Raw genomic sequence first — 12,339 nt, 5'->3', positions numbered from 1 at the left:
TTCAAGATATCCAGTACATCTTCGGAGATTCTATCCCTAGGTGATTTGTTTCTGCTTTTACGATACTATTTTAAGCGTTATTAAATAAGCATATACAAACTCTTTTTTCTCTTTTTTAAAATGACATACATGAAAACTAGCCCCCCCTAGAAATTTTCCTTAGTTGCGCCCATGGCATAATCATGTAGACTTTGCCAGTAGCCACTGGTCCTATGGAGAGCCGACGGATATCTACCAGTGGAAAATTATTCTCGCGTATCCCAGAGCCTTGCACCATACGTGGAAGTAGGACAGCAGGTTTTCGCCATCTACAAACGGAATTCCACTGACCATCAGGTCGTTCATGCGAGAGCTTCGATCTAGTGCCAATGATGTATCATTGTTGGCTTTATCGATCGATGAAGAGATTGCAGTGAACGTACGTTTATTTTCCTCTCGTAGTTTCTCCATATCCGAGGCGATATCATCCCGAAGAGTACTCAGCTGAGATTTTAGAGATGAGAGAGAAGCACCCAATTTTTTGAAGTCCTCTTTAGAAGATTGTTGATAGCTAGTCAGTTGGGATTGCATTAGATTTGCGAGATCCGCAACGGTCAATTTACCGTCAGGTTTGCTGACTGGATTATTGCGTAGCCGTGTTTGTGGTTTCGTCATGGCGGGATTCAATATATACACAGGTTATAACTGACCGAATGGATGCCTTCGTCCTCCGCACAAGTAAGTTTATTGGAAAATAATGACAACAAAAAAGCACCTTTTTCTGCTACAAACCTCCGGCGATAAGGCAGCAACCAGGTATTAAGTGGACCGTTAGCAATCGATCTTCAACTACATAAACTTCAGAGGATTTTTACGTGGGAAAAACAACTGTTTTTTTGTTTGCACCGCGACAGTTAACTTTACGTGCACCACATTCTACTCCGTGTTGCCAAAAATTCTGTTGATGTTGAAGTTAATGTTGAAGCTTAACAGTTATCAATGACCCTGCAGAATGGGCCTTTTAAGTAGCAGGAGATTTGGTTGAAATTTTAAAACTATATGATATGGCAAATGAACATTTTAGTATTGGAAAACATCAAAATGTAACTTTTTATTCCACAGTAAATTACGAATAACTCAAAATCAAGTTATTTCATTGCCATGTAGTCTTTGGCAATGTTCTTCCCCATAAAATTTCCCAACTTTTAATGGCATTCAGTCGGTGAGAGCATTAGGTTTAGAATCCACTTTTATTGATTGAACGTTAAAGCCTACTTGAAAAATCTCTCTTTCAACCGATAGATTTTATTTTAGGAAAAAAATGGACGATAATCAATCCGAAACGGATTTTTCCCTTACAGTTTGGACCCTAAGGAACCTTTAAAAAATATAAAAGGATTAGGTTTCATGGAAAATTGAATAACTGGACATGTTTTTTGGATTTAACATAAGAAAAACCGATTTTTTAAAAAAAATCATCGGGGCCAGTTGAAAACATCATTTTCTAGAGCTGCCGCCGAACAAAAGTTTGTTCGTAATTCCATTTTCTATCATCTGGAGGGTGAGCCTCAGACTTGTGCAATTTTGGGACACCCTAATGTACAGACACGTTATAGACATGCACACACTTTATAGCTAGCCAAAAGCAAAGCAAAGCCTTGGCACTACATTCCTATTCGGAACTTGACCTTCTGTTTTTTATACACAGACTCCGCAGCCGTCTGTTTAGTGTACACTGGGGTCTTTTTTTACGCGGTTGATTGTACCGCGTTTGAAAGATTAGATTAGATTAACTTATACAAAACTTATTTGAAACCGCGTACAAATAATCTTCCGGATCACGTGAAAATAATCCGCTTAATTGTAAAAAAATCGCGTTTAATAAAATTCATAAAAACAACTCGCGTGTAAAAAGACCCCAGTGTACAGGACAAGTGCGGGGCTAGCGCTACGATCCTATTGACACTAACAATCTCTCCAGAGCTGAGACTCGAACCTACGACGACTGGCTTGTTAGGCCAGCAACGTACCTCGAGACCATCTGGGAGATAGCCACGCATGCTATATAGCTAGCCGCTCACGCTATATAGCAAGCCACACACGCTACAGACATGCACAGACACGCTAGACATGCACACGCTATAGCAAGTCACGCACACGCTATATAGTAAGCCAAACACGCTAGACATGTACACGCTGTATAGCAATCCACGCACGCTATATAGCAAGCCATGCACGCTACATAGCAAACCACGTACGCTAGCCACACACCATATATAGCTAGCGACACACGCTATAGATCAAACCCCCTATATATACATACGCTGGATCAAACCCCCTGGTGAGCGAGTCTCTTTCAGTTTCGGGTTGTATTCACCCAACCAGCGATGCCAACCTTTTTTTTATAAAAATCTGGAAGAATTCAAAATAAAAAACTGGAGGAAACTGGATAGATAAATTTGAAGCTTTTACAGAAATTATTTTATTTTCGGTTCAAAAATGCTGCACCGTATTATAGCATGTAACCAAAAAGGCTGAAATTATTTTTACTGATGGAGATTACTTGAAATTGAGTGGATTTCGATTGAAATCTTACAACCGAGAGGCATGAATGCACAAAATACTGAAAAGATCATACATGTAATGAAAATGAGTTAAAAAAATGTTGGGATCAACAGAAAACTGGATAAAACTGGAACAATTTTCAAAAAACTGGAAATATTCAACCTTCAGCTGTTTCGCTGGCGATCTTCAAAAAAAAAAAAAAAAAACAACTGGAGATATCCAGGAAAAACTGGAGGGTTGGCAACGCTGCACTCAACGATATCTGAATCGGATTACCGCTGGTGGGCTCCAACTCAGATCGAAGGGAAGCCGAACTGAAAGAGCTAGGAACTGCAGTTAACCCAAGACAAGACGCGACAGCTGGTCACCGTTACATGCAACCAATTTGAACCAGCTGCTGATTGGCTGAATCCGATAACGTAATCGTCACGTAGAAAATACAACGAGGTTACTTTTCACTGTAAAGCAGTGATGCTGGAGAGTAGAGATGCACCGAATATTCGGGCCGAATATCAGCAAAAATTGGATTTTGCCGAATATTCGGCTCGCCGAATAGTAAGTTTATTATTCGGCCGAACATGCCGAATAAGCCGAATAGTGGCCAATGATTATCAGAAAATAATATAAAAGTATAGTGCAAAGTTTCATGAACGGAGGTAAACGAAAACTGAAGATGTAACTTATGCTCAGAAATTTGAGCGGGGGCCTAGTGTGGTTGGTAACGTCTTCGCCAACCACGCTCGACGCCTGGGTTCGAATCCCACCGCCGACATAGGTGTCGATGGTTGTGAGGTGGCGTGATCCACTCACAACCAACCCAACTGGTCTAGATTCAATCCTAGCCGACACCGGGAGATTTTCTGAGGCGAAAAATCTCTGGGATCACGCCTTCCATCGCATGAGGAAGTAAAGCCGTTGGCGCCGGTCCGTTAATAAACGGGTCGTGAGTTAGGGTCCTGGGTGTGGAGTCGCCTCCCTGGGCGTCGGTGATTGGCCGCAACAGTGGCGGAACTAGACCGACGGAAAATAAGCGAGAATGAAAAAAAAAAAAAAAAAAAAATTATGCTCAGAAAGGAATATATCTCATTAAAACGGAACACGAACCGCAATCTCCACACAATATTTCATGTCTTGTCTGAATGAGGTATATTTTTTCTGAGCCAAAGTCACATCCTCAGTTCTCGTTCATTTCTTGCATTTTTTTTTTCAAAAACACTCAAAATGTAGTTGTAACACAAACTTTTAAATCGTGTTAACCATAATCCTCAAAAACATTATTTTTAAACGACAACTCAAATAAGAACAAAAGTAGGTGCGCCACGGATTAGCAAGGCACGCAAGGCACGGATTTCCATAGGCGCAAAATTAATTATTTCTTGTAGAATAGTTCGGACAATTTTTAATCGTTTTCGTACATGAACAATTGAAAAACGAGAAACAATTTAAACTTCAAACAATGACCATTTGGTTATTTTGTTATCACACGATCAACGTTGGGTTTAGCCTAATATACGGCCGAATATTCGTCTCACCGAATAATGGAAAAAAGGTTATTCGGCATTCGGCCGAAGGCCGAATAGTGCTATTCGGTGCATCTCTACTGGAGAGTCATAATTTAGCTATTATAATTGTTCATAAATAATGATGCAAAAGTATGCAAGGTACATGATATTTCCGAGTAATGTATTTCACTGTTATAACTTTAAAAATGCATTGATTAATTGTTTTTACTGTTTCGGTTGAAGTCCAAGAAACTTAGGAAGAAAAATTTTGATAGTAGAAGTATGCTTTATTGAACATAAAATAATAAATGAAAATTGAGTATTATTCGCCTTTATATTGCAATTTTGATTTGTTTTATTTTCATTGACCTGCAGAAGTTGTTAAAAATAATCATTCTGGCATCAACGGTATGGAACGTTCAAAAAAATTTCGACGGGGATGACGGCCGTTACGAAAAGAAAAATAAAAAGCCAGCTGTCGCGTCTTGTCTTAGCAGTTAACCATTACCACCGCCGCTGTTGCCCGCTGCTGATCCACGCTGCCTTCGCTTACTGCCATCGGTGTTGATGTCCGCTTCTGCTGCCTGCTGCCTGCTGCTCGTAAACTGATTTGCTTGAGGAGAAACAGTCTCTTTTATAGCCCAAAGAGTGCATTCCCGGCTAACTAGAACCTCCATTCTGTCGTCCTTTTCAGGGAAAGGCAGCAAGCGACAAATCAAAAGTCGACATTTGTGTTTCGAAAATGTTCATCAATTTTCAATAATTTTCCAATCGATTGCTGCAAAAAGACAGAAATCGGTTAAAAACTGACTGAGTTTAAAACGTTTGAAATTGGACAATTTTCGTGACGCTCTCGATGTTTTCGGTTTTGAAATTGGATCCCTGTATTGAAGTTGGGTCCCTGTATACGTATACGTAAGACGTATTCTACGTCAAAATGGAAAAACAAAATGTGACAGCAAAATGAAATAGAAAATAAAGACAGGGGTGAAAGGTAAAATAAAACAGAAAAATCGAAGAAAAGGTAGATTATATCACAGGTCTCTGAGTTTCATAATTTAAATTATAAGGTGTATTTCGTGAATAAGCTGGTTAGAAATGAAACGAAAAATAAAAGAAAATCTTTATTTCCAGTAGTTTTTTAGTACCATCTAAGATTAGGGAGCTTACTTAAATGACGTAGTATTTTTTCAGGATTTTTAAACCTCTCCTTCCTCCTCGTAGCGTTTGATCACAAAACCTCAACCCCCTTGAAAAAAAACGTAGCATTAGATTACACCCGCCCCCCGCCGGTTTCGAGAAGAACGTACAAGAATACAAGTGGTAACATATACACAAAAAAATTCAATTTATTTATCACTTATACACTTGTGACAGAACTATATGATGTTAACTCTGCTCTGGATTAATGTCTTCCGCTTCGAAGGGTTTGTGTTTTGGTACGAGGAGGAAAGATGTATGCTCTTCAGAAGATTTAGAATGGCACAGATAAACAGATTTCGACAGCTCTGCAAAACTTTGTGCAATGTTTGGGTGTATTTTTAGTATACATATTTCTGAAACAGATCGGTCTTTCGAATAAATGCTGCGTCGATTTTATTCCAAGCTAAGGACAAAAGAGACTAGATTTATTAAACGAGATAGGAAAACGCGATAAAAATATGAAAAAGGCAAAAAAAATAGACAAGGAAAAGAAAAATAGAAACAAAAAAAAGAGCAAACAAGAAAAATAAAATAAAAAAGAAATCGAAAAGGAAAATAAATGTGTTACTAAAAACATTAAAGATAATGAGAAGCACAAGTAGTAATGGGAGGATAGAATAGCAAAAGGAGAAAAAAAAGTGCAAAAAAAGTTAGAAAAATATAAATAGAAAATGAATATGTAATCAAAAAGGTAATATGATAACCAATTTGAAATATTTGATAACAACTACAACAACAAAACCGGAAATCGGAAGTTGAAAATGAAATAAAGGAAAGAAGGAAATAAACTGAAAAAGAAATATTCAATAGATAATGTTGAAAAAGAAATGAAAAGAAAAAAGTTTCCCTGTGATTTCCCTGTGAATATATTACTTTTTTCAACTTTGGATAGCTACTACGCCTACACCTACGTACAAAACTAAACTAACTTGATGTGATTTCTCTGTCAAGCGGCATCAATTACTTTTCATAAAAGCATTGACAAACAACGAAAATGGCATTCACTTTCATTTAGGCCGAGAAATGTTCAACGTGTCAACTAATGCCATATGGCATCATTGGGTTGATTCGGGTCAAAAAACGATCGCACATTCCGTAGTTGCTCCCCTGGGATGAATATGAGTTAGTAAAATTGCACAAAGAACTACCATCTTAGGCTATAATTTGCGATTATTTTCTTACACAATTCAGTAGCTTTCGCTTCGTATAGATCGATAAATGCGCCGGCTACATCCTTACGGTCGGTTAGAAAAGAACGGAAGGAAGTGTTACAATCTTTGTTGCCAGAGACCGAGTTTACATCTGCATCTCTAACGACTGTTACGCAAAGGTAGAAGGTCACTTTGTCACCGTGGTAAGTGACCACCTCTACTGCATGTTCATCAACTCTCCACTGCTATTTTCCATCAAGCCTCGTTGTTGCTCCTGCCAAGTATTGGCAATAATCGGCGGCCTTAGGTGTATTCTCATTTTTTTGGAATTCAGCGGAGGAAAGGGTCAAAGTAGAGGGAAGGGAGGAAGCCTAAAAATAAACTCATGGATAAAAGTCCCTTTGCCATCTAATGGTCAATTTTTGTGAAAGAGAAATTAGCGATTGGAATCGGAGAGATGTTTCAATAAAAGGCCAAAAAGTGTTTTGGGTGGATATTTCCACGCTTATCCCTAGTTGATATAAATTCTTCATTTCTGTTAGTAAATGAAATGCTGATTACCTATATTGTATATCGCCTGGCTAACGCCCTATGTGATGTTCATTTGCTGGTTTATTTATCTCGTTTTCTTTCCGAAGTATGCGAAATCACTTCTAAAGAATTTTCGCTCTCTGGCACAGTTTGCATCGGATTTTTCGTGTGAATTGTTTTTACACTGGTAATAAATTTAAAATCTCGACTATGGGCCTTTCTAGGTCGATCGAGTAGAACAGATGGAACGTGAAACATTGAGTAAAATTTTCCAAAGCCCTTCATAAGCTTCGGCTTCGTTAAGCATTCACGTAATATTTACCCTTTAAGTTGAATTTTTCGAAGACGGAAGGGGCGATGCTGGTGAATTGCATGACATTTCAACTAGAGCCAAAGCGCTAAGAAGAGAGGGTGTAACGAAAATTGAAAATGATGAAAATGCAATTGTTTCGGTCAGCTCCGGCTGGTTTTTCCGGGTGGCAACAATCCGTCATTCGGTTGCTCACAAACTGAGCACCGAACAGACATTTATAAGGTACTTACCCGCATTACTTGTGGCACCGGAAATCGATTGGAATATTCGCCTATTTGATGGCATTTGCAGGACGGGCTTTCCTTTGTACTTATAGGCATTGATGGTGGTGTTCTTTCGTTTTCGGTTCTACCGATTTATGCCAGGTTTTATTAGTTTCAATGTCATGCCAAGTTCCACGTTCCGTTAATCGTAATGAAATCTAACGAACACCACTTCTGGAACGGTTTGACTGAGCCGAGATAAATCTGACGGAAGCAATGCACCATTCGTGGTCTTCAGAGTGAAAGGTCGATTTTGTGTGACGATGTGTCACTCGTATTGTCCAATCGAAGCGAGCGTGTTAAGAAACTGAAAGGAAATTTTTGAATTCACCTAAACTAGAGAAAACACTTTGTATGTTTAATGACATTCATCTTACAAAAAATATGTAATTTGGCGTTCAATATTCGATTTGATTTCGGCTCAAACGTCGAGAAAGCGGATAAAATGACAAAAAACGCTGGAAATATGAGCCAACAGAAACTGACAGGTTATGAATCTTTACTCTAGGGTGTTTTCATAATCATAATTCTAGCCATGCTAATCACACTTCATCTTCGTACGCGCTATTATCGTTATTTTATTTTATTACCGCGACAATAATCTCCATTGAAAGAAAATACGAGCTCCTCCAATCTATGTCTGTACACATAGTTGCTGGGGCTGTCCAGTTGATTAGCGTAGTCCGGGAGGCGCCTGCTTTGATAGAACTGGGCCGCGCGCTGTCTGAGTGATGGAGAAACGATTTCGCGTGGCGTGCGCGCATCACCAGTTTACTGGCAGAACAGCAGGCGCTATAATATCTGTAGGGGTAAGCGGGGTAAGACCGCCCCCTTAAGCAATTCTGTCTATAAAAAAAAGTTGCGGCTGCAATTTCATTTTTTCTTCGCTAAGAGGTTCTTCTATTCAATACCCGCATTTAAAAAATAAGAACTGAAAATTTTTTGTTTATTTTCCAGCTTTTTTTTTCAATTTTAAAAATTCATTGAAAATGTGCAGATCATTTTCATGCGGGGTAAGCCCGCCCACCAGCGGAGTAAGATCGCCCACCATATTTTGAGAATAACAAATATTTTTAGGGCCAAGTTGGGTTGATTTTATCGGTATAGTGTCTTTGACAAAGTTGTGGATGGTATTTTTTTTTCTTTTCTGATAAAATATACCTACATTGTGAAAAATCTGAAAAAAAATTTTTTTTTCTAAGTTTTAACTTTTTTTGTTTTTTGATTATCCAAGTTCAAATCAATGTTTATGGGTTTTTCAAGATATTCAATTTATAATAAACCTGTCTTTGAGCTAGAAATACAAACTCATTATACCTGTCTGTATGATTTTTTTGAAGACTTATTATGTATAGAGTAATAATAATAATTATTGATTTTTTGTTCATATTTTCAATTTTTTTATGGTTTTTTTGACGAACAAAATTACCAACGACGCCCAAGAAAAAATCTTTACAAAATTTGAGCTATAAATATTTCTATTACTCCATGATCAAATAACCATCAAATATTAGCTTACCTTTTGTAGATTCTGCAGGCAGAAATATCATTTTTTTTAAATAAATTAAAAAAAAAAATTAGTTCTATTTTTATATCTTTTCTTTAATTTTTTTACAGTGTGTTCTTTTTTCGGAAGTAAAAAACTGCTATTTTCAACTCTGCCGGAGAAGTCATATCGATCAAACAAACCGTCCTGGCTCTAAATTTTTTTTTGTTCATTAATACCATTTTTACACAAGTTTACTTTTTTCAAAAATTAGTCGCGTTAAAAAAAATTTCTAGAAAAGCTTCTACCAAATCGGAAATGGTCGATTAACATTGATGTCTTATGTGGCTTGAAATTGCTTTACTGATCCTGTAAATATTCCCTTCGTAGTGTTGAGGCATTTGGGTCTTGAAGTAAAACAACAAGCACTTGTATACGTGGCGGTTTTACCCCATGTATAGTGGGCGACTTTACCCCCAGTGGAACATTTTCATATTCCATCGAAAAAGTAGTCAAAATTACAAGATTATTCACGGCCTTCGATATTTCCGAAAGAAGACAGATTCAGGCAAGCGGTTAAACGTATATTCACGAATAAAACAATAGATTTTTAGACAGAAAAACCTTAAGTCCCGTTGCCGCAAAACAATAGCGCGTTGACTGGTTGCCAGCTGAAAGGTTGTTTTTAATTATTTCTGTGACTGTTCGCGCACTATCAAAAAAGAAAGGGGTGCAAAATGTTATGTAAATATACTGTAATAGACATGTTAAAGAATTTTTTCAGTTATTATATAACTTGGTAGTAAAATCACGGTGGGCGGTCTTACCCCGCTGGGCGGTCTTACCCTGTTTACCCTTACCCATCGTGACCGCACGCTCCAAACCGGAGAGAGGTTGACCCGCAGTTTAATAAGTAATGCTTGTGGTGTGTGCCCGGACTGTGTGCCCACACGGCGGAGAAGGAAATAAAACGTAACCTCACTTACCTACAACAGCTGCTGCCAGTGCGATCACAGAAGTCAGTATCAGGAGGCAAAGAAACGGCTCGCGCCTGACCGAGTGATTTCATATTAACTCATCTGTGTGTCTAGGCCTTCGTTGGTGTCCCAGATCCGTGACAAGCATGTTTTTTGCACTCTCTGGATCTATATTAGGCATTGATGGAAAAATATTTCACATTGATAATACCGAAAGCGACCAACAATATAATTTGGTAACGAAGTGAGAGTGTGTTAGCTTTAAAGATCGTTACTAATATCGTAACTGGGAGTGAATGGATCGGATGAATGGGATTAAACTATATGATAGCTATGGAGTGCGTGTTTCAGCGTAGATCAACAACAGAGAATGTTTATGCTGCGGTTGATTAAGTTTATTCATCTAATCAACGCGATGTGCCAATAAATGAAAATTAAACTGGATCAAAATATGACGGCGAATGCAGCAAAATTTTTGAGTTTAAGTTAACGTTGACCCTAACAAAAATGAATTTACTAAAACTTTCACTATGGTGATCAATGTGCGAAAGAAACAAACTATTCATTTTCAGCATCCAACTTGAAGAAGTTTTGTCCGCTCTACAAACTTAGTTGAAATGAATTGAATTCATTAATCTTGAATATCTGACCTTGGTTGTATTTATACTCTTCTGCTGGCAACTGTCGAATTATGTTATGAATCCGATTATAAATTGAACCGGCGTGAGGTCCTTTTCCTGGTAATTAGAAACGATTCGATTCAATTAGATGCATGATTCAAAAGTTAATACATTTTACCTCATCAGGAGCCATCAGGTTTTAAATGCTTTCCTTACCAATTTTATTGAAAGATTGTGAAATATTTTGTTTGAGAAACAGGTACCAATTACTCTAGTCAATTGTTTGTCAGCAATTTGCTAATCGCTTCCAATGGAAACGGAACGCAACGGGACGCAATCCATCACAATCGATCGGGCGGCCAACTGCGATTGTGGACGTTTTTCTCTGACGTCGCGACGCGTCTCTCGTGCTGTGATTTTTGGCGCACGAGAGAAACAATGCTTGTTGCCTAATTTATTCCCGAGCTTGCCTTGGACCAGACCTTCGATACCATTACTCACACTGCCAATCATCCGATCAGTCAATCAATCAATGCGGACAGACTCCCACTCGTGGAATGAAATGGAATCGTCATTCACAGGGGGGTCGGACGGACGGTAATCGGTTCGAGCAAAGTGCAGACCGTATGTGTCGTAGTTGCACCTATGAGGTCAATTGTTGTTTGAGGGAATGAATTCGGCTTAGCGAGAGAGCGAAAGTGATTTTGGCCCATGGCAGGTAATTAGTTTTAGCGCGCAACACCTAAGGCCTGGGATGCGTCACCCCGAAACGACAATTGGCCTTTTCTTCTACGCGCGAATCGCCACCTGTAGGCTGACCAAAGCAGGCACGTGACAGGGTCGATCTCGCTACGGGCAGTAATCAAATCCGAACCGCAACTGGTTCGACCCGGATAAAAGCAGCCCTAATTGATCACGTATCTGTCGGCGGAAAAGCGACGATGGTTTCGCTGTTTTCATCATTCGCATTCGGACGATTTTTGAACGAACGTACCTATATGCTGGGGGTGCTGGGAATATTTTAATCGAATCTTGTAAACTGGTCCCTGACGGGCGGCTCCGATGATAAGCGAACTCAATCGGGCGATTTAATAGAAATTGATTTGGCTCTTGTTTCGGGCTTAAACCGTTGACTAATGGAAGCACGTTCTGTGTTTTTTTCTACCTTGTTCATAAACCGATTAACCGCTGTATGACGCTTTGCTTACGACGGTTGTTCCATATGGTTCGTTGGTGGGGAGGAGTAGAAAAAAAAGAGCTTAAAAATTTTAAGCCGAATAAATACAATATATTATGTTTACATTGCTATAGCAAACGCGAGTAGTAATAACACACAGCAGTCTGTGATATTTTTTAATTCCGCAATGCTGTCAAAGCGGTATTAGTCTCTGTCAATCATTTGCCGGTTGGTTGTGGTTTTTGCAGGCTATGTCTTTGTTTTGAACGAAAATATCATCTACATGAAACGCATATTGGCCAGTTTTGCTGGGATCAGTTATTATAAAGTTGTTAAATGTCCTTATTGGAATTTCTGATTTTTTATTGTCTCTACTGCCGCGCATAGCAAATCTGTCCCATTTGCATTCTCACTAAAATAAGTGAAAATGGTAGCTAACTCTGCATAATTTCGTAACAATAGATGAGCTCAACAACATTGTTCTGAAAAACTTTGGGAAAACATCCAAACATATTGTCCCATCTCGTAAGAAGCAACGTTATGAAATTTTATAAAAAACGCATTTTTCTCGG

General features: G+C 38.6%; 1 protein-coding gene across 1 annotated transcript in view; it reads left to right on the top strand.

Annotated features, from left to right (window-relative positions):
* Positions 1-12,339, top strand: part of LOC129725907 (sodium-dependent serotonin transporter) — a 138,124-nt gene that overhangs the window by 19,311 nt on the left and 106,474 nt on the right. The gene's annotated exons all lie outside the window — the stretch shown is intronic.

This window comes from Wyeomyia smithii, chromosome 2 (genome assembly GCF_029784165.1).
Source record: "Wyeomyia smithii strain HCP4-BCI-WySm-NY-G18 chromosome 2, ASM2978416v1, whole genome shotgun sequence".
Classification (NCBI taxonomy): Eukaryota; Metazoa; Arthropoda; class Insecta; order Diptera; family Culicidae; genus Wyeomyia; species Wyeomyia smithii.
This window is presented reverse-complemented; position numbering and strand designations above follow the sequence as displayed.